At 43.5% G+C, this 15,966-nt stretch overlaps 1 protein-coding gene and 1 pseudogene across 1 annotated transcript in view; one reads left to right on the top strand and one right to left on the bottom strand.

Moving 5' to 3' along the window:
- CCND3 (cyclin D3) overlaps window positions 1–15,966 on the top strand; it is an 80,344-nt gene that overhangs the window by 41,654 nt on the left and 22,724 nt on the right. The window lies entirely within an intron of this gene.
- On the bottom strand, window positions 12,822–13,375 carry LOC118088330 (U6 snRNA-associated Sm-like protein LSm6 pseudogene; annotated as a pseudogene).

Raw genomic sequence — 15,966 nt, 5'->3', positions numbered from 1 at the left:
ATCAAAAGCTGGACACATCCCCAGACTGAGAAAATTGATGTATGCTGTGCTATTTTGAGCTGAAGCCTGGGAAATGAAAACTCAGCCTGTCATGTGGGTTTTCCCCCCTCTGTTCACCTCTCTGGCTGAGATTCACACACTACTTTAAAAATGAGTGGGGCCACGGATCCCATGTTGCTGATTGCAGGGTTGGGTTTCATCTTTCACTTGATCATAGACTGCACCCAGTCACCCACAGTATCTACAGCAGGATGTCACCGATCTAAAAAGCTGAAGCATGCAAAGAACAGTGTACAGGGAGAGCTGGTTGTGTGAGGTTTTAACTGCTTTGGCACAAGCCATTACTTGTGCTGCTAGGCTTAGTGTAGAGACCAGACTCTGGCAAGCGGTGAACAGTAGAGAAGCCTGTTCCACCCCTATTCCAATATGTACTATTACAAAGTATGTATGGCATGTTATGGACCCAATGGTTGCTGCATAGGGAGGAAGAGAACTGTCCTCTCCCAAACATTATGCTATATCTAAGCAAGGCCCAGGGAAATTACTGTCTGGTGAGACCCGTTGACATCAGTGGCCCCCCCAAGCAGACTTTGTGAGTGGCAAGGATGGCAGTGCTGTGATTTGTGGTGGGCAGCTGCTTGTGAGGGGCCCAGAATGGTGTAGCATTCTGGGTAAGAAAATACTGTAGTAAAGAAGCAGTAAGGAGGCAGTGAGCTCTGCATGCTTGCTCTCAAAATAGGTGCCCGTGCCTCGCTCCCCACGAAAAGGAATGGGAGCCAAAATGACCCTCCACTTTCGCGGTTTGCAAATTGGGCTGCAAAACTGGCAAGAGGGGAGAGCAATTTTTCTCAGTTCTACTGCTTGCCAGTCACAGGGGCTGATGTGGCACACCCCTTCTGTGCTTGAAAGCTCAGAGGCTGCAACACCTATACCGGTAGTTTCAGGTAGGCTACAGTTTCAGGTCATGAGATTCTCAGTGGATGCTGCCCTGTTGTTAATAGCTAATGGCCAGCAAAGGCATATTTGGGAGCCAAGCACTATTGCACAATGCCATTTATAGGGTTGCCAAGTTAAAAATACCAGTTCAGTGAGTGGAACTTAACATGAGCAAGTGGGTGGAGTAGATGTTGGGTTCTGGCAAGTTAGAAATGAAGGCCGCCCCTGCCGCTTGCTTCTGTTTTAAAGGCAAGGAGGGGCCTGGTGGGTCAAGGGGCAATTTGAAAAATCAGGCACAGGGGTGAATGCGGGGGTGGGGGATTTAATTCCCCTCAGTTTATTTAATAAAATACCTAGGTTATTTATCAGAATGCCAGATACTAAGCCGGAGGCAAAAATAATAAACAGAAGATTGGTTGTCAACCCTTAATAGTGAATTAAAGTAAGAGCCAAGGGATGAAGCTGAAACTGTGCTTCTCTAGTTTATTGACACCAGCTTACAAAATGGCTGGATGTTCTCCACTTTAGAGAAAGGGATGGGGCGGAGGAAGAAAACTGGACAACCTCTGAAGAATTTTTAAAATAGAAAATACATTTTTAAGAGACTAAAAGATAAAATAATAAAATAGTGGAAAATAAAAATGCAAAGCTTCACAAAATTGCATGAGGGTATCTGTTATCTCTTATCACTAAGTACATCACACACAATAAAAATGTCAATGGTGATTGTGATACCTGTGCAGTCACATGCGGTAAAGGAATCATGGTAAGAATGGTTGCAGAATCTAGGGGAGAATCACATTCTCCCAGGCACAAAATACTGCAATTTGTTGTGGGGAAATACGATATCTCTGCAGAAGAAATGCAACCTTTAGGACTACCGGAAAGAATAATTCTGCTCCCTAAACGGAACCAGACAGCAGATGGCAGTGCCTTGGACCGGCCTTAGGGGAGAGCCTGTTGCATTCCTGACAGTGTAGAAGTAATATCTAAAGCTCTATTTTGACCCCTGTGGTTAAAGGTGGATTAGGGGATCATCTGAACCTGTACTTGATTTTAGGTCAGCAGGGTGAAGAAACTAAACAGATAAGTGGGCAGAAGAACAATCGCCACAGCTGCTGTTGCCATGTTGCTCTACTGTCACCCACCCTGACTGCCTCCAAAATCTGTGGGGAATGGCTAAAGAGGAAGGACATATATGTGCATTGCAGTCTCTAAAGCTGCTTCCAGCCTTCCACTATTTTGCAGGTGGGATTCAATTGCATAGCAGCAAATCCAGGTGGATTTAATTTACAATTAAAGTAGATTGTGGACTCTTGTACAACCCCTGCATTATACTTTTTGCAATAAGGAAAGTGATGGGGAAATGAACTGGTAAGTGTGGGATAGCAATTGCTTGGTGCAACATCAAACAAACCAGAATGAACACTTCCATAACCAAGGCATCTGGTAGTGTCCACAGCAGCATGTGGGTGGCCATCTGTCACAGATGCTTTAGCTAAGATTCCTGTATTGCAGGGGGTTGGACTAGATGACCCTTGGAGTCACTTCCAACCAATTCCATGATTCTATGGTGTGAAATGATGTGCTGAAACAGATAAACAACCTCAATTCTTACTGCATTAGTGCTACATAAAGCAGGTCAAACATGCACACTAAGTGAAAATTAGGGTGCTTTTAATAAAAACAAAGAAGCAAACAAGCCAGCATTATTATTATTTTAAAAAATACAAGCTCCAACATTTTTTGTACAAAAGAACTTGGCAATTGGCCCACAAGGCAAATAAAGCAACCAGGCATTTCCTTCCAGGCTATTTGGCAAACTTCAAGAAGATGTAAGCATTGTGCACGATGCACAAGAAATGCAAACATGTTGTGCTAAAAACTGTATGTAGGGAAAGGTAACCAAAACATCAGCGCAAAACATATTGACTTGAATATGAATATTGAATTGAAACCAGTAGCATTTACTTCTGAATCGGAGAGCTGAGCTGTTAAATTACTCAATTCATGTCAATTCCTCATTTTTTTCTTTTTTAATAGACGGAAGCTAGACAATGTGATGCCTTGGAGAATAACAAGGTGGATTTACAGGAATATACTTTAAAATACACATTTGAGAGCTCTTCCCCTATTTGCATAAAACTTGCCAGAGAGAACTCCCTAGAATTCACTATAAATAAGCTAAAGGGGCTTTCCACACCTCATTCAGCTTTTACAGTTTCTAGTTTAATTTGTCTACCGGTACTTGCAACTGCTGTAGTGTGTAGAGAATGAATGGGCAGATCATGGGCAACTGGTTGGTGGATATGGTGGATAACTTAGGGTTCACTGGTTGCTCGGATACTTGCAAAGAATGCTGGATCAGCTAGATTTTGATCTGATCCTTCACCACACTTCTTAAGTTTTTTAAATGTTCTCTAAGTGTGCAATTAGGAACATATAAACAAAGATTACTGTTATGTCTCAATTGAGAAGAGATGCTTTACAACAAATACAACTATGCACAAATAGCCTCTTTAAATTCTCCAGAAAAATGGGTGGTTGATTTGGGGGGGGGGGTAACATTTCACTGAATTTTCCAGGGAAAGGAGAAATTATCCAACAGCAGCAAGTAGCACAGTGTCAGCAACTATCGGTATATTGGCTTGACAGCTTGGCCACCATTTTGCATTCCCCACAATATTCTGGACATAATGTCATTCTGGAACTGTGAGAGAAAGATGGTGGCCAGCACACACGCGCGCGCACACACACACACACACACACACACACACAAATGGTGGAAAATATTGGGGGGTGGGGAATCTCGCCAAACGTCTTTCTTTGGGGACGGGTTGAGAAAAACAAACATCATAAATTTTCTCAGAAAAATGTCTTCTGAGAAATGTTGACACAGCTACTGGGATTCTAGTTTTTAAAAGGTAGACCCAGCAAGACTGAAGTCCGCCCGCTCCTGCTGCAGAGAAAACAAATAATAACCTATACCGTAGTTATGCTTTTCAAAAAGAGAGTCAGTTACATTTCTCAAGTTTTCTTTCTCACCCCCAACAAATTGCTCTCACTGCAAATAAATATTGAGGATGGGGCATATTGATTGCTTCATCAGTACAACACCCCAAGCAAGATGTCACAATAGTGATGCAAGGATATTACACCACACCTCTGAAAGATCAGATGTACAATCTAGAGAAAGGAGTACACAGCCTTTTAAAAAAGAAAATGGGAAGCAATGTGTTCATAATAATACAGCATTGCTAGGGTGGTTGCTTCTTTTAAAAGTAAGGTTAAATGTGCATTCTCACTTTTGAGGGATGCACTGAAGGAGCACTCACCAATAACAATGTAAAGCATTTTACAAATGATAGTTGCTGCTTTATTCTTGTGCATTGCTTTGTGTAATCCCCTACACCCCTTGGGAAAGCAATATAAATGTGTTTTGTTTTTTTAAAAAAAATACATTTTATGGGTTCATTGGAGCCCTGTGTGCATGACTGTGTGTGCATTTCCTTTTTGCAGAGGAAAGCCAGGCACCTTTCTGAGTACTTTTGTGAGTGAAGCTCACAAAATGATTGTGTCCCATCATTTTTTTTACTTTTTACTATTTTTATGCCTTTCTGCTTTTGCAAAAATGCAAATAAATAAACAAACAAACTTTTCAAAGCCACAACATGGCTGTGGGTGTTCATAGGTCAGATGGAACTGTGTCAGTGTAATGGGCAAGGTTTGGCTATTGTCTAAGAATCACTTGCCACTGATGAAGTCTCAGGCATGGGCACAAACAAAGTGGGGCGGGCAGCTGTCCCCACTGGATCAAGTAAAACAATAGAAATACTAAGCTACTGACCAATCACGTTGGTTTCCCCACACACTGCAAAAAAGTCCTGCCCCCTCTAACAAAAAAATGCTGGCTATCCCCACGATCTCAGGTGCAATACAATCAGTGTTCTTCATGATAAGGCATGCAACTGCATTCCATGTCCATTGTCCTTCAGGTCAATTCACCACTCAGTCGTTTAAGCTTCTTGGAAGACAGACTGCTTGCAGCTCAAAGCAAGTCCCCATATAGCTGTTTAATATGGCTAGGAAGCTTCCTATACCTCCATTAATTCTCCATTGTCTACAAGACGTTCTTCTCCAAATCACTGCCTTTCCACATTTTCCACTCCCTCAACCTGGATTTTCTTTTACTCCATTTCAGATTATTCCTGGTATGGGAATATCTGGATTGAGGAAACAGAATGTGTGGAAAGGCAGAGGAGAACGTCATATGGACAAGAGAGAATTAACGAAGGTAAGGAAAGGTTCCTAGGGACCCAGGTGGTGCTGTGGGTTAAACCTAGGGCTTGCTGATCAGAAGGTCGGCGGTTCGAATCCCTGCGATGGGGTGAGCTCCTGCTGCTCGGTCCCAGCTCCTGCCCACCTAGCAGTTCGAAAGCATGTCAAAGTGCAAGTAGATAAATAGTTACCGCTACAGCGGGAAGGTAAACGGTGTTTCCATGTGCTGCTCTGGTTTGCCAGAAGCAGCTTTGTCATGCTGGCCACATGACCTGGAAGCTGTACGCCGGCTCCCTCGGCCAATAATGCAAGATGAGCGCCGCAACCCCAGAGTCGGTCAAGACTGGACCTAATGGTCAGGGGTCCCTTTACCTTTTACCTTTAAGGAAAGGTTACTAGCTACATTAAATAAGAATACAGTTGCACACATGAATTCTTTGAGGGCAAGAACTAGCACATGTTCTTTGATTCATTCCCACCACCCTAAATCCTAATCTTGTTTTGATTTCATGTAAACCACTTGAGGAGCCTTAAACAGCTGAGTTGCAACTGTTCTCTGCTGTCCCCACAATTTTGGAGGATGTGGAGGGAAACGGGGGTTGTTTCATTCCTCCAATATTTTCCTGCATCCATAAGGGGTTTCTGCCCCAGTTCCATGCTGTTATTTGCTGTAATCTGTGGTGGAGGCACAGTTGTACTCTGCCATCACCCCTACATGTTGGCCAATTTCTTTAAGATGAGCATCACAAACACCAGGGTCAGCCAAATACATTTTGCTGCCTGAGGCAGAGCTGCAAATGGCCTCCCCTGTCCCCAAGGTGAGGTCAAATTATGTTGGCAGCTGAGGCAGACAACCATGCGAGCACTTTCCCCCTCCTTGTCATAAATAATAGTGGCAATAAATGTACTAACAAGATGCTGCTCTTCTAAGATACCCTAAATCAGTTGCCTGAATCACTCTGCTTATCCAGAACCATGGCTGGGGGCAGGGAAGGAAGGTGTGAGAGGCAAATTAGCAGAGGAAAGTAGTAGATGGGGGCATTGCTGCCAGCTGCAATTTGTCCCCCTGTTGCTGTAGTTACACCCTTAAGGTGCAACCCTGAATGTACTTGCTAGGACGTGAGTCACCTGTCTAAGCAAATATGTTTTAGGATCCATCTGTCACTAAGTTGAAAGCAACAGGAAAAAGTATGAGGAATTACTTTTTTATATATAACTAGGGTAGAAGACTTCTGCTTTTAATCATCAGCTGGGAGTAAAACCTCCTGACCTGAGTTTTCAATAAAACAAGCATAGGCATATATGTTAGTGTAAGAGAGAGGGCTTGCAGAGAGCAGCCCACTCTGCTTACTTCCACCAGATGGGAGAGCAGCAGCAAGTCTGGGAGTTCAAATCAGGAACAGGAAGGGTTAAGACGGGTCCAGGGCTCTGCAGAGTCCTGGTGGCTCAGCTCCAGGTTGGTAGCAGGGAAGCAGGGGAGGAGCTAGCTTCAGCAGGGGCTGGAAAGGAGGGAGGAGAGAGAACGGCACCTCAGGAGCCTGGTTTGGGACCACGGAGGACCCATAGAGCAAGGAGGAGGGGCGTTTGGAGTCTTAAAAGGGGGGTCAGAGCCCACGAGACGCCATTGTGGGCTTCTGCCCCATGCAGAGCAGACATGATTTGAGACATCTCACCACTGTATATAGCATGCACAATAAAACTATGAAAATCCAGAGGATATGTGGAGTGCTTACTCGGGAGTAGCCAACACCCCATCTGTGACAGCAAGCCCACAATCTCTTGAGGACTCCCTCAGAGGGAAGATTCTCAAGCAATATCATGACAACCCCACGGAGGGGCATGCAGTACATGTCTTCACGAGGCTCACACCCAGTAAGGCCAGTCTTGGGCGAAACCCCAGAGCCTTCCCAGAGCAGGGGGAGGGGGAGATTGGGGGACCTCCTATTGAGGCATGGGGTGAGAGGAGGGAGACAGTACACCAACAACTGGATGGAGACGTGGCAAGGGGCAATGAGGCTTACAAGGAGGGGGCAGACCATCACAGGGGACTGGAGAAGGTCTTCCACGGAGGGGACAGGGTCTGGCTGTGGTCAGAAGGCCTTCCCATGGGGGGAAGGGGGAAGAAGCTGGCACCCAGAAGGCTGGGGCCCTTCAAGGTTCTGACACAGATCAACCCTGTCACCTTCAGGGGGGAAGCACCTACAGCGAGAAAGGTCCATCCCGTGGGTCACAGGTCTTTGCTCTCACACTTTAGGGAAAGCCCAAGGTTCAGAGGACGTGACACACATCCAACACAAGACGCTGACAGGAGGGAGGGGGAGGAAATCACACAAAAGACACTAGACAGAAGGGTGGAGGGAGAAGGCAGCCAAGAGGTTCCAGAAAGAAAGGAAGAGGAGGAGGTCTACAGTGCCACAGCGAGCCCGGGCTCCCGGTGGGGGGAGGGGGGGTTAAAATGTCTGATGGCCAGGCAGGGCACTCCTGCTTCCCAAAACGCGGAGGCAACCACGCACACCATGCAAGGGGAGGACCGCACACTGGAACTGCACGCTCCTTTCTCCCACAGACCCAAACCACCACACGTCAGTAGCACAGGGAACACAGAGGGGGAGGGCGATCCCAGGTGGGGAGCAGGGGAGACGCAGACCCAAGGAGCCCTCCGGGAATCGGAAGCAATTTTCCAGAGGGAGGAGGAGGATGACAACGGAAGGAACTACACGGACCAGCCACCCAGCACCGACGGGGAACAGGATTTTACACACACTACAGAGGAGGAAGACCTGTCAGGCTTCCAGCCCTCTTTACAGACATCAGACCAGGCAAACCAGGCCTCAGGAAGGGGGGGGGAGCCTGGAGGGGGGGTGGATGTAAGAGAGAGGGCTTGCAGAGAGCAGCCCACTCTGCTTACTTCCACCAGATGGGAGAGCAGCAGCAAGTCTGGGAGTTCAAATCAGGAACAGGAAGGGTTAAGACGGGTCCAGGGCTCTGCAGAGTCCTGGTGGCTCAGCTCCAGGTTGGTAGCAGGGAAGCAGGGGAGGAGCTAGCTTCAGCAGGGGCTGGAAAGGAGGGAGGAGAGAGAACGGCACCTCAGGAGCCTGGTTTGGGACCACGGAGGACCCATAGAGCAAGGAGGAGGGGCGTTTGGAGTCTTAAAAGGGGGGTCAGAGCCCACGAGACGCCATTGTGGGCTTCTGCCCCATGCAGAGCAGACATGATTTGAGACATCTCACCACTGTATATAGCATGCACAATAAAACTATGAAAATCCAGAGGATATGTGGAGTGCTTACTCGGGAGTAGCCAACACCCCATCTGTGACAGTTAGCTTTCCCCTTCCGAGACAGCTAGGAAGTTCAGAGTCAGCTTCTGTTAGATGCGTGATCACCTGTGTGATCTCTTTGTGAAAATTTGTGGATTTACACAAATACAGGCTGATGAGGAACGGTGATAAAGAAGACAGTAGATGGAGGGTTCAGAGTCTTAACAAGCTCCAGGCATACTAATCAATAGAAATATTCATGGGATCAAGGCTGTCCCAAGACATTTTGCTGCCTGGAGCAGAGCTCCAATTGGCATCCCTCCCCCTGCTGCCCCAAACCAAGGGCAAACGATTCAAGGCTGGGCAGGATATTTTGGCACCTGGGGGGGGGGAATCCCACAAGCACACCCCCTTCCTTGGCGGTAAAAATATAATAAACTAAATAAGTAATGATTTGCCACCTTTTGATAATACTCGGAATCTGACTGCTCCACTCTGTCTAATGGAAGGGAGAGCCAGGAAGGGGGACATATGATACAGTTCTTGCTAGTGTGTACTACTGCAGACTTCAGGGGAAGGGGCTGCAAATTTAATAAACAAGTAAATAACAAGCAGCACACAGAAAATTAGAATGTCAGGTAGAGAATTCCAACATAAACGTCCTTCAAAGCAGTTTAGACAAGCCATATACAACTTATCCCCATCCCTCTACTCTGCACTTGCATGCAGTCCCGGGAATTACTTGAGAAAAAACTGCATGCAACTTCCACATCACCAGATAGCTCAAATGACAGGCAGTAAAATTTATTAATGAAGTGGAGGGTCCCACTCTGCATTAGTTATACCTTGGGAAAATGTCATTTTATGTTCCTCCCCATCAAAATATTTATTTAACTGGAATGGGGTGTTGAGATGAATTGATCTTTTTGTTGAGATGAATTGATTTTGTGATCCTGTGCCCAAAGTGGAAAATTATAAATAATATTACAAAACTACCTGTCTTTTTAAGAGTCATCTGGGGTATTTCCGACCCTAGTCTTCATAATATGATGATGATATGTGTGGGCTAGGTTTTCATGTTGATATATTAAGAAGTTTCAATATGATATTGCTAATGATGTTTTAGTCATGCTTGTAACAGGGAAGGATGAACAGAATGTGGACTCTGAGAACTTCATGAAGAGATGCCATGAGGCAGATTTCCTAAGTGACACGGCTGTCATTTAAATTCCGAGATAGGGTTCAGAAAGCTGAGTACAGTGGTACCTCGGTTTCAGTACACAATTGGTTCCGGAAGTCTGTACTTAACCTGAAGCGTACTTAACCTGAAGTGAACTTTCCCATTGAAAGTAGTGGAAAGTGGATTAATCCGTTCCAAACGGTCCGCAGAGTACTTAAACTGAAGCGTACTTAACCTGAAGCGAACTTTCCCATTGAAAGTAATAGATAGTGAATGAATCCATTCCAGATGGGTCTGCGGAGTACTCAACCTGAAGCGTACTTAACCCAAAGTATGAGTGTAATTGGTTCCAGAAGTCTGTACTTAACCTGAAGCGAACGTTCCCATTGAAAGTAATGGAAAGTGGATTGATCCGTTCCAGTCGGATCCGCGGAGTACTTAAACTGAAAGTACTCAAGCCGAAGCGTACTTAAACCGAGGTATGACTGTAGTCAACAGTCAAGAAAGCATTATTTCTTCTTGTTGATGTAAAAGATGGAGTTTTACACCTATACTATAGAGCAAAGGTTTTCTTGCTTTAGTCCAATGACAACTGGTTGAACTACCCAGCTTGGGGGAGTTTTATTATAACCATTTGCCAGTGGGAAAGAAACTGTTCCTTCTCAGTCATGGATGCCCCTAGCTCTCCCCCCACACCCTGACTTGATATTAGCCCATAGCTGCCAAGTTATCCCTTATTTTAAGGGATTTTCCCTTATGCTGAATAGGCTTCCTCGCGAGAAAAGGGAAAACTTGGCAGCTATGTATTAGCCAAAGGACAAAAAGTTGTGTTTATATATGTCTGTACTCTGTACACAAAATGCTATGGCTGGAGGTGGATGCTGAAATGTCTGTCTGTCTATTATTATTATTTTTCAGTACAGACCGACTCTATCACCAACAACTCATAGGCCATGCAGTTCTTCCCGCAGTATGTGTGGGACCACACAGCAGCATACCCTTAACAAGGGAGCAGGGATCCTCGTTCATGGCCAGGCTCTGTGTGTGTTGCTTGGTGCACACAGGAATGGAATCTGAAACTTCTCTTTTTCAGCACAAATAGCTGGAATTTATCCTGTAGACAAAAAAAAGAAAGAAAAGAAAAGAAAAGAAAAAGTAGAGATCATTTTTCTAATTCAGATCATCAGTGAGGACTATGCTTGCAGAATAGGCCACTGTATGTGATACCCTAATGTTGAGAAGACCATTTTAACACTTGGGCTGTGTACACATTGCCATCTTAAAATGCAGCTAGTCCAGGGCAAAGACCATCAAAACGCAGTATTTAATAAGAAACGACAGGATAGATGTGAATTGTGCCTAGCGTCATGTGTTCACTGCTTCCCAAACCAGCAGTGGGGGTACACTGGATATAAATGGGAATGTGTGTAAACAGCCTTGTGCTAATTCAAACCATGTTAGATAGTTAGGAGTCGCGTTGCTCACTGTTTGATTAGTTGCTGATATGAATGATAAATCTGTGATTACCTTCCTCCACAAAGCGGGGTTTGATTGTGAAATTTCTTGCAACTTGCAAGCATAGGGGCCTCTGGAAATAATGAATCATAGTTCTTTCTGCTATATTCTTCATATACTCCATACAGTACATTGTTTTTATTGTAGGGTGAATAACTTGGTTCTTTCTACAGTTGGGGTTACATTTATGGGGTGGCTGTAGGAAGCTATAGGAATACTGTACCTGTCATATCTAGCTTTGGGTCTGTGAATGCTGTCAGAGGAATTACCCATTGGGATCTCTGTCTAACTGCTCGATTTTACAAAACAAAAAACCCCACGGAACTGAACATTCCTCAGCATTTTGGGGATCAGCTCTGTGCAGCATTTAGACTGTGACAGAAGGGAAAAGATAATCCCATTTGGGGGAAAAATCTCTAATTTTGTCAGATCCTTATTTATTGTAAATCATCATAATTATACACATAAACAGGTTGATTTACGGTACATTAATTGTGTATTCTACTTAAGAGGCAGCCAGCATCCTCCTGACAGATTGCTAAACCCGGCCACTTCAATTGCTCAAGATCTGTCTGTCACCCTTAGTTAAGCTGGCTACTATTCTTCCAACATCCACATACCAAAAGATAATTCTCTGTGATTCATCAAAGAAAAACATAGCTGTTATATTGGAAGCCCAGAAACCCCCAGTGCCATTTAAAAAAATCTACAAGAATTTCCTTTTCTGATTGCCAAGTTCTGCGCCAGGAAAGCCAGGAAGTTGTCCATCCTTAGTTGACAATGAACAAACTCTTGTTTCCTAACATCCTCTCCCTTCCTTCCAAATAGCCATTCAATGGGCTTTTCAGGGTTGCTGCAGTCTGTAATTTGCCATCTTGGCCTGATACTGTGGCTTTGGGTGCCCTGGTTTTGCCAAGTCATCATCTGGAGGGAACACTTTATTTTGCAACAACCTTGCTTTTTCTCCTCCTTACTGTTCCCCTAAGTGTTGCTAGCTTTTGCTTCAGAATATTCCATGCTTTTGTAAATCAAGAAACCTTTAATAAAAATGCTTTCAATAAATAAATAAAGAATATTCCATGCTGAGTTGGAGCCAACCCTGGATAAAGCCAGGGATGACTGTGTTTAGTGTGTGGCCTTCCCCTTCAGTTTCAAAATACATGATCTAGAAAACCTAAGGAACGAGGATCCAGTGCTCTGGTTTCCCAATGTTTGGCAAAGAATACAGGCTCTGCCTTTTTTCACTGAATATGTAGAACTTGATGTCTTTGTGCAAACCAAGCAATGTCGGCCAGAAAAGTGGAATGGTAGGTAACCATAGTTTAAATTCAGCTGACTGGCCTGCACTGGTGAACACAGATATTTGGCTCATGGATTCTTCAAATATTTAATGGCCACAGAGACTGGAAGATTTTATGCAATCCAAGTATAAGCTATTAAAGATGGATTCATGAGTGTGATATCACCTTCTGAAATTCTTTTGACACAGCACCTGCTAATGGAGTATTTTTATTTGTTTGTATTTGTGTTCATATTACTTTGAGTTTTCTTGATTATTATTCCATGCTTTTGTTACTTGTTAATTACTAAGCTTTCCAGAGAAGCTACATGAGTTAAGTACACAAGATGTATTCCATGAGTTTGGAATACACAAGATGTATTCCAAACTCTGTCAGCAATATTCCATTTTGTTTTTACATATAAAAAACAACAACCATCCTTTCTTACAGGCCACGTAACATTTACAGCAGAATGAAATAACCTTGTTCACTGAAGAATTGCCAGTAACAAACAAAATAATGTTAAGAAACTTAAGTTGCAATACAAAAATGTTCCATCTTCAGGTATGTTCACATTCTCCTCTTCTGTGTACAGGTACTTATATACAAAACATGTTTCCTCTGATGAAAGCATCCCCGTATTTATTCTTTAGTTGTCCATTTACATACTCCTCTGCCTGCTCCAGAGCTATATTCATGTACCCATCCAAGCAAGCCAGAACACCTCAATAATCAACTCCAGAATTCAACTTTACAACAACTGGTCTTCCAATGATTTGTTTCAAGAAATCATTTGGGGTTTGTTTCCATAAACTCATTTTGACGGATCTGGGAGGCCGCGCTTCTTCCATGAGGAAAGTTTTGTCATCATCACAGTAATCTCAATCTAGACCAGACTTTGACCAGCTGTCACCCCCCATCTCATATTTTAGCTCTGAAGTTATCATTTAAAACTGCTATCAAATTTAAGACTTGAGTCCTAGTTATTATTTATATCCTTCTCAACTTGACCTGGATTACATATGCAGGGGGGGGGGAGGCTTCACATGGCAAATTATTCCCATTCTGGCCATAATATAGAGAACTGGTTATTGCACAAATCTCTCCCCACAAGCATCTTCATGCTTTTGTCATCAGCAGCCAGTTAATTGGGGCAGGGGCAGAAAGACTAATTATGTGGTCCATGTGGTAAATATTTAAATGTGTTATGGCATGATCCTTTGCCAAAGGGAGATGGATTTCACAGGTAGGTAGCCATGTTGGTCTGACGCAGTCAAAACAACATAAAAAAACCTTCCAGTAGCACCTTAGAGACCAAATAAGTTTGTCATAAGTATGAGCTTTCGTGTGCATGCACACTTCTTCAGATACACAGTTTGGCCATTTTTATTTATGCTTCATCCCTGCATATCTCCTTAAGAACTGTGAGAGTGACATTGGAGACAATGTCCCCAAGTATGCACACACTCCTATTTACTTGATGTTGTTGATGTTGTTGTTGTTGATGTTGTTGTTGTTGTTGTTGTTAGTACCATGCCCATCTGACTGGGTTGCCCCAGCCAATCTGGACAGCTTCCAACAATTGCACTCCCACCGCTGGCTTGGGAAATGGTGTGTATACACACTAGCTAGTCCATTTCTATCCTGCATCTATCCTGTTGTTTCTAATGAAACACTGTGTTTTGATGTGTTTTCCCCACAAACCAGCTTTGATTTGAATTGAGAAAAAGAATGACCTAGGTGTGTTCTAAGCAGGTAATGAGTTAACAGGTTGCGTTTCCAATTAAATAGTTTCCTTTGTGACCATTAAATTCTCTGGAATTGCCATGCTTAGCCAACATAGAAGGGCATTGTTGACAGTGGCGGGGTATGTGTGTGAATATATCAAACTATCCGAATAAGTCCTTGATTGCATAGCAAATGTTACAGGTAGGTACCGGTAGCCGTGTTGGTCTGAGTCGAAGCAAAATAAAAAAATTCCTTCAGTAGCACCTTAAAGACCAACTAAGTTTATATTTTGGTATGAGCTTTCGTGTGCATGCACACGAAAGCTCATACCAAAATATAAACTTAGTTGGTCTTTAAGGTGCTACTGAAGGAATTTTTTTATTTTGCATAGCAAATGTTCTTAGGTCCAGAAGATACTGCCAGTTGGCTTTATTCAGTACATAAGATGGTTAGTTCTGTCCTAGAAACCTTCTCTCTCTCTCTCTCCTACAGCTATTCATATGTTCAGTGCTCTAGTATTCAAGGTCTGTTCAGTCTTCTAAACCTGTCCTCTTCATTTCCAAGAAATACTTTGTCTAAGGAAGCAGGCTATTGCATGTGAAAGCTAGTGCCACAGTAAAGCAATTCATTACATTGCATATGAAAGGTAGTGCCACAGGACAATTATTTGTTTCTTAGAAGTGATTGTCCTCCAAGGCAGGCAAATACTTTTGCTGCTACAATGGCTATTCTTCTGGAATTTGCCCCATAATCAGTGGGTCCCTCCTTAGTGGTAGAAATGAACAATGGGAGAGAAATAAAGAGCAATGTGTCAAGGATCTGTGCTGAGGACTAGTGCTAGTTAATATTTATAAATGATCTGGAGCTGGGGAAGCAGTCAAGTTTGCAGATGGTGAAAATCCAAGTAGACTGTGATCTACTCCAAAAGGATCTCTCCAGTTTGGATAATGGGCAACAAATTGGCAAATAATGGCAAGTTTCATTGTAAGGTAGTGTATGCACATGGGGGGAGCAACTTAAAATACAGTATAGGCTGATGGGATCAGAACAGGATGCGACTACTCAGGAAAGAGACCTTGGGACATACGGTAGTTAATGAAAACATCAACTCATTGGACAGCAATTGTTTAAACGGCAACTTTTGTGTTAGAGATGCTTAGGAAAAGGGTTGAGAATAAAATGCTTAGTATCATAATGCCATTACAGAAAACTATAATATAATAACATAAGATTCTTTTCTGATTTTGTTTCAAGGGATAGGTAACATGACTAGCCTATATCTGTGGAAATTTAGAATCTTGTGTGCAGTACTGCACTGTGCAGAGATGGTTGCTCTAACTAAAAAACAATTGTATTAGTGCTGAAAAGGTGCTTCATAAAAACTGCTGTAAGCAGCCATGTATAAACAATGGAAAACAGTGTCCCAAACATAAATGCAAATAAGTCATGTTTATTTCATCACACTTGCTTCTGAATGAACTAGCTTAGAATGAACTGTGCTTTCAGACTGTGTATTACTCTGTATCCAGTGCAATCCCACTACTGGTTTGCAAGTGATGCACACCATGACATTAGCCACACTCCATGTCTATCCTGTGTTCATCTTGTTTCTTATGAAATACTGGCTATGTGCACACTAACAGCTTCAAGCACAGCAAGGTAATTTCCATCTGCTGTGTTGCAAGTTACACATTTGCACATTGCTGTACGAGGAGCAGAGGTGTCTCTGCCTTACCTGTTTAATTTCCCTGCACCTGCAAGCAAAAAACAAAAAACACCCACCCTACAAA

This window comes from Zootoca vivipara, chromosome 7, assembly GCF_965207765.1.
Source record: "Zootoca vivipara chromosome 7, rZooViv2.hap1.1, whole genome shotgun sequence".
In the NCBI taxonomy this organism is placed as follows: domain Eukaryota; kingdom Metazoa; phylum Chordata; class Lepidosauria; order Squamata; family Lacertidae; genus Zootoca; species Zootoca vivipara.
This window is presented reverse-complemented; position numbering and strand designations above follow the sequence as displayed.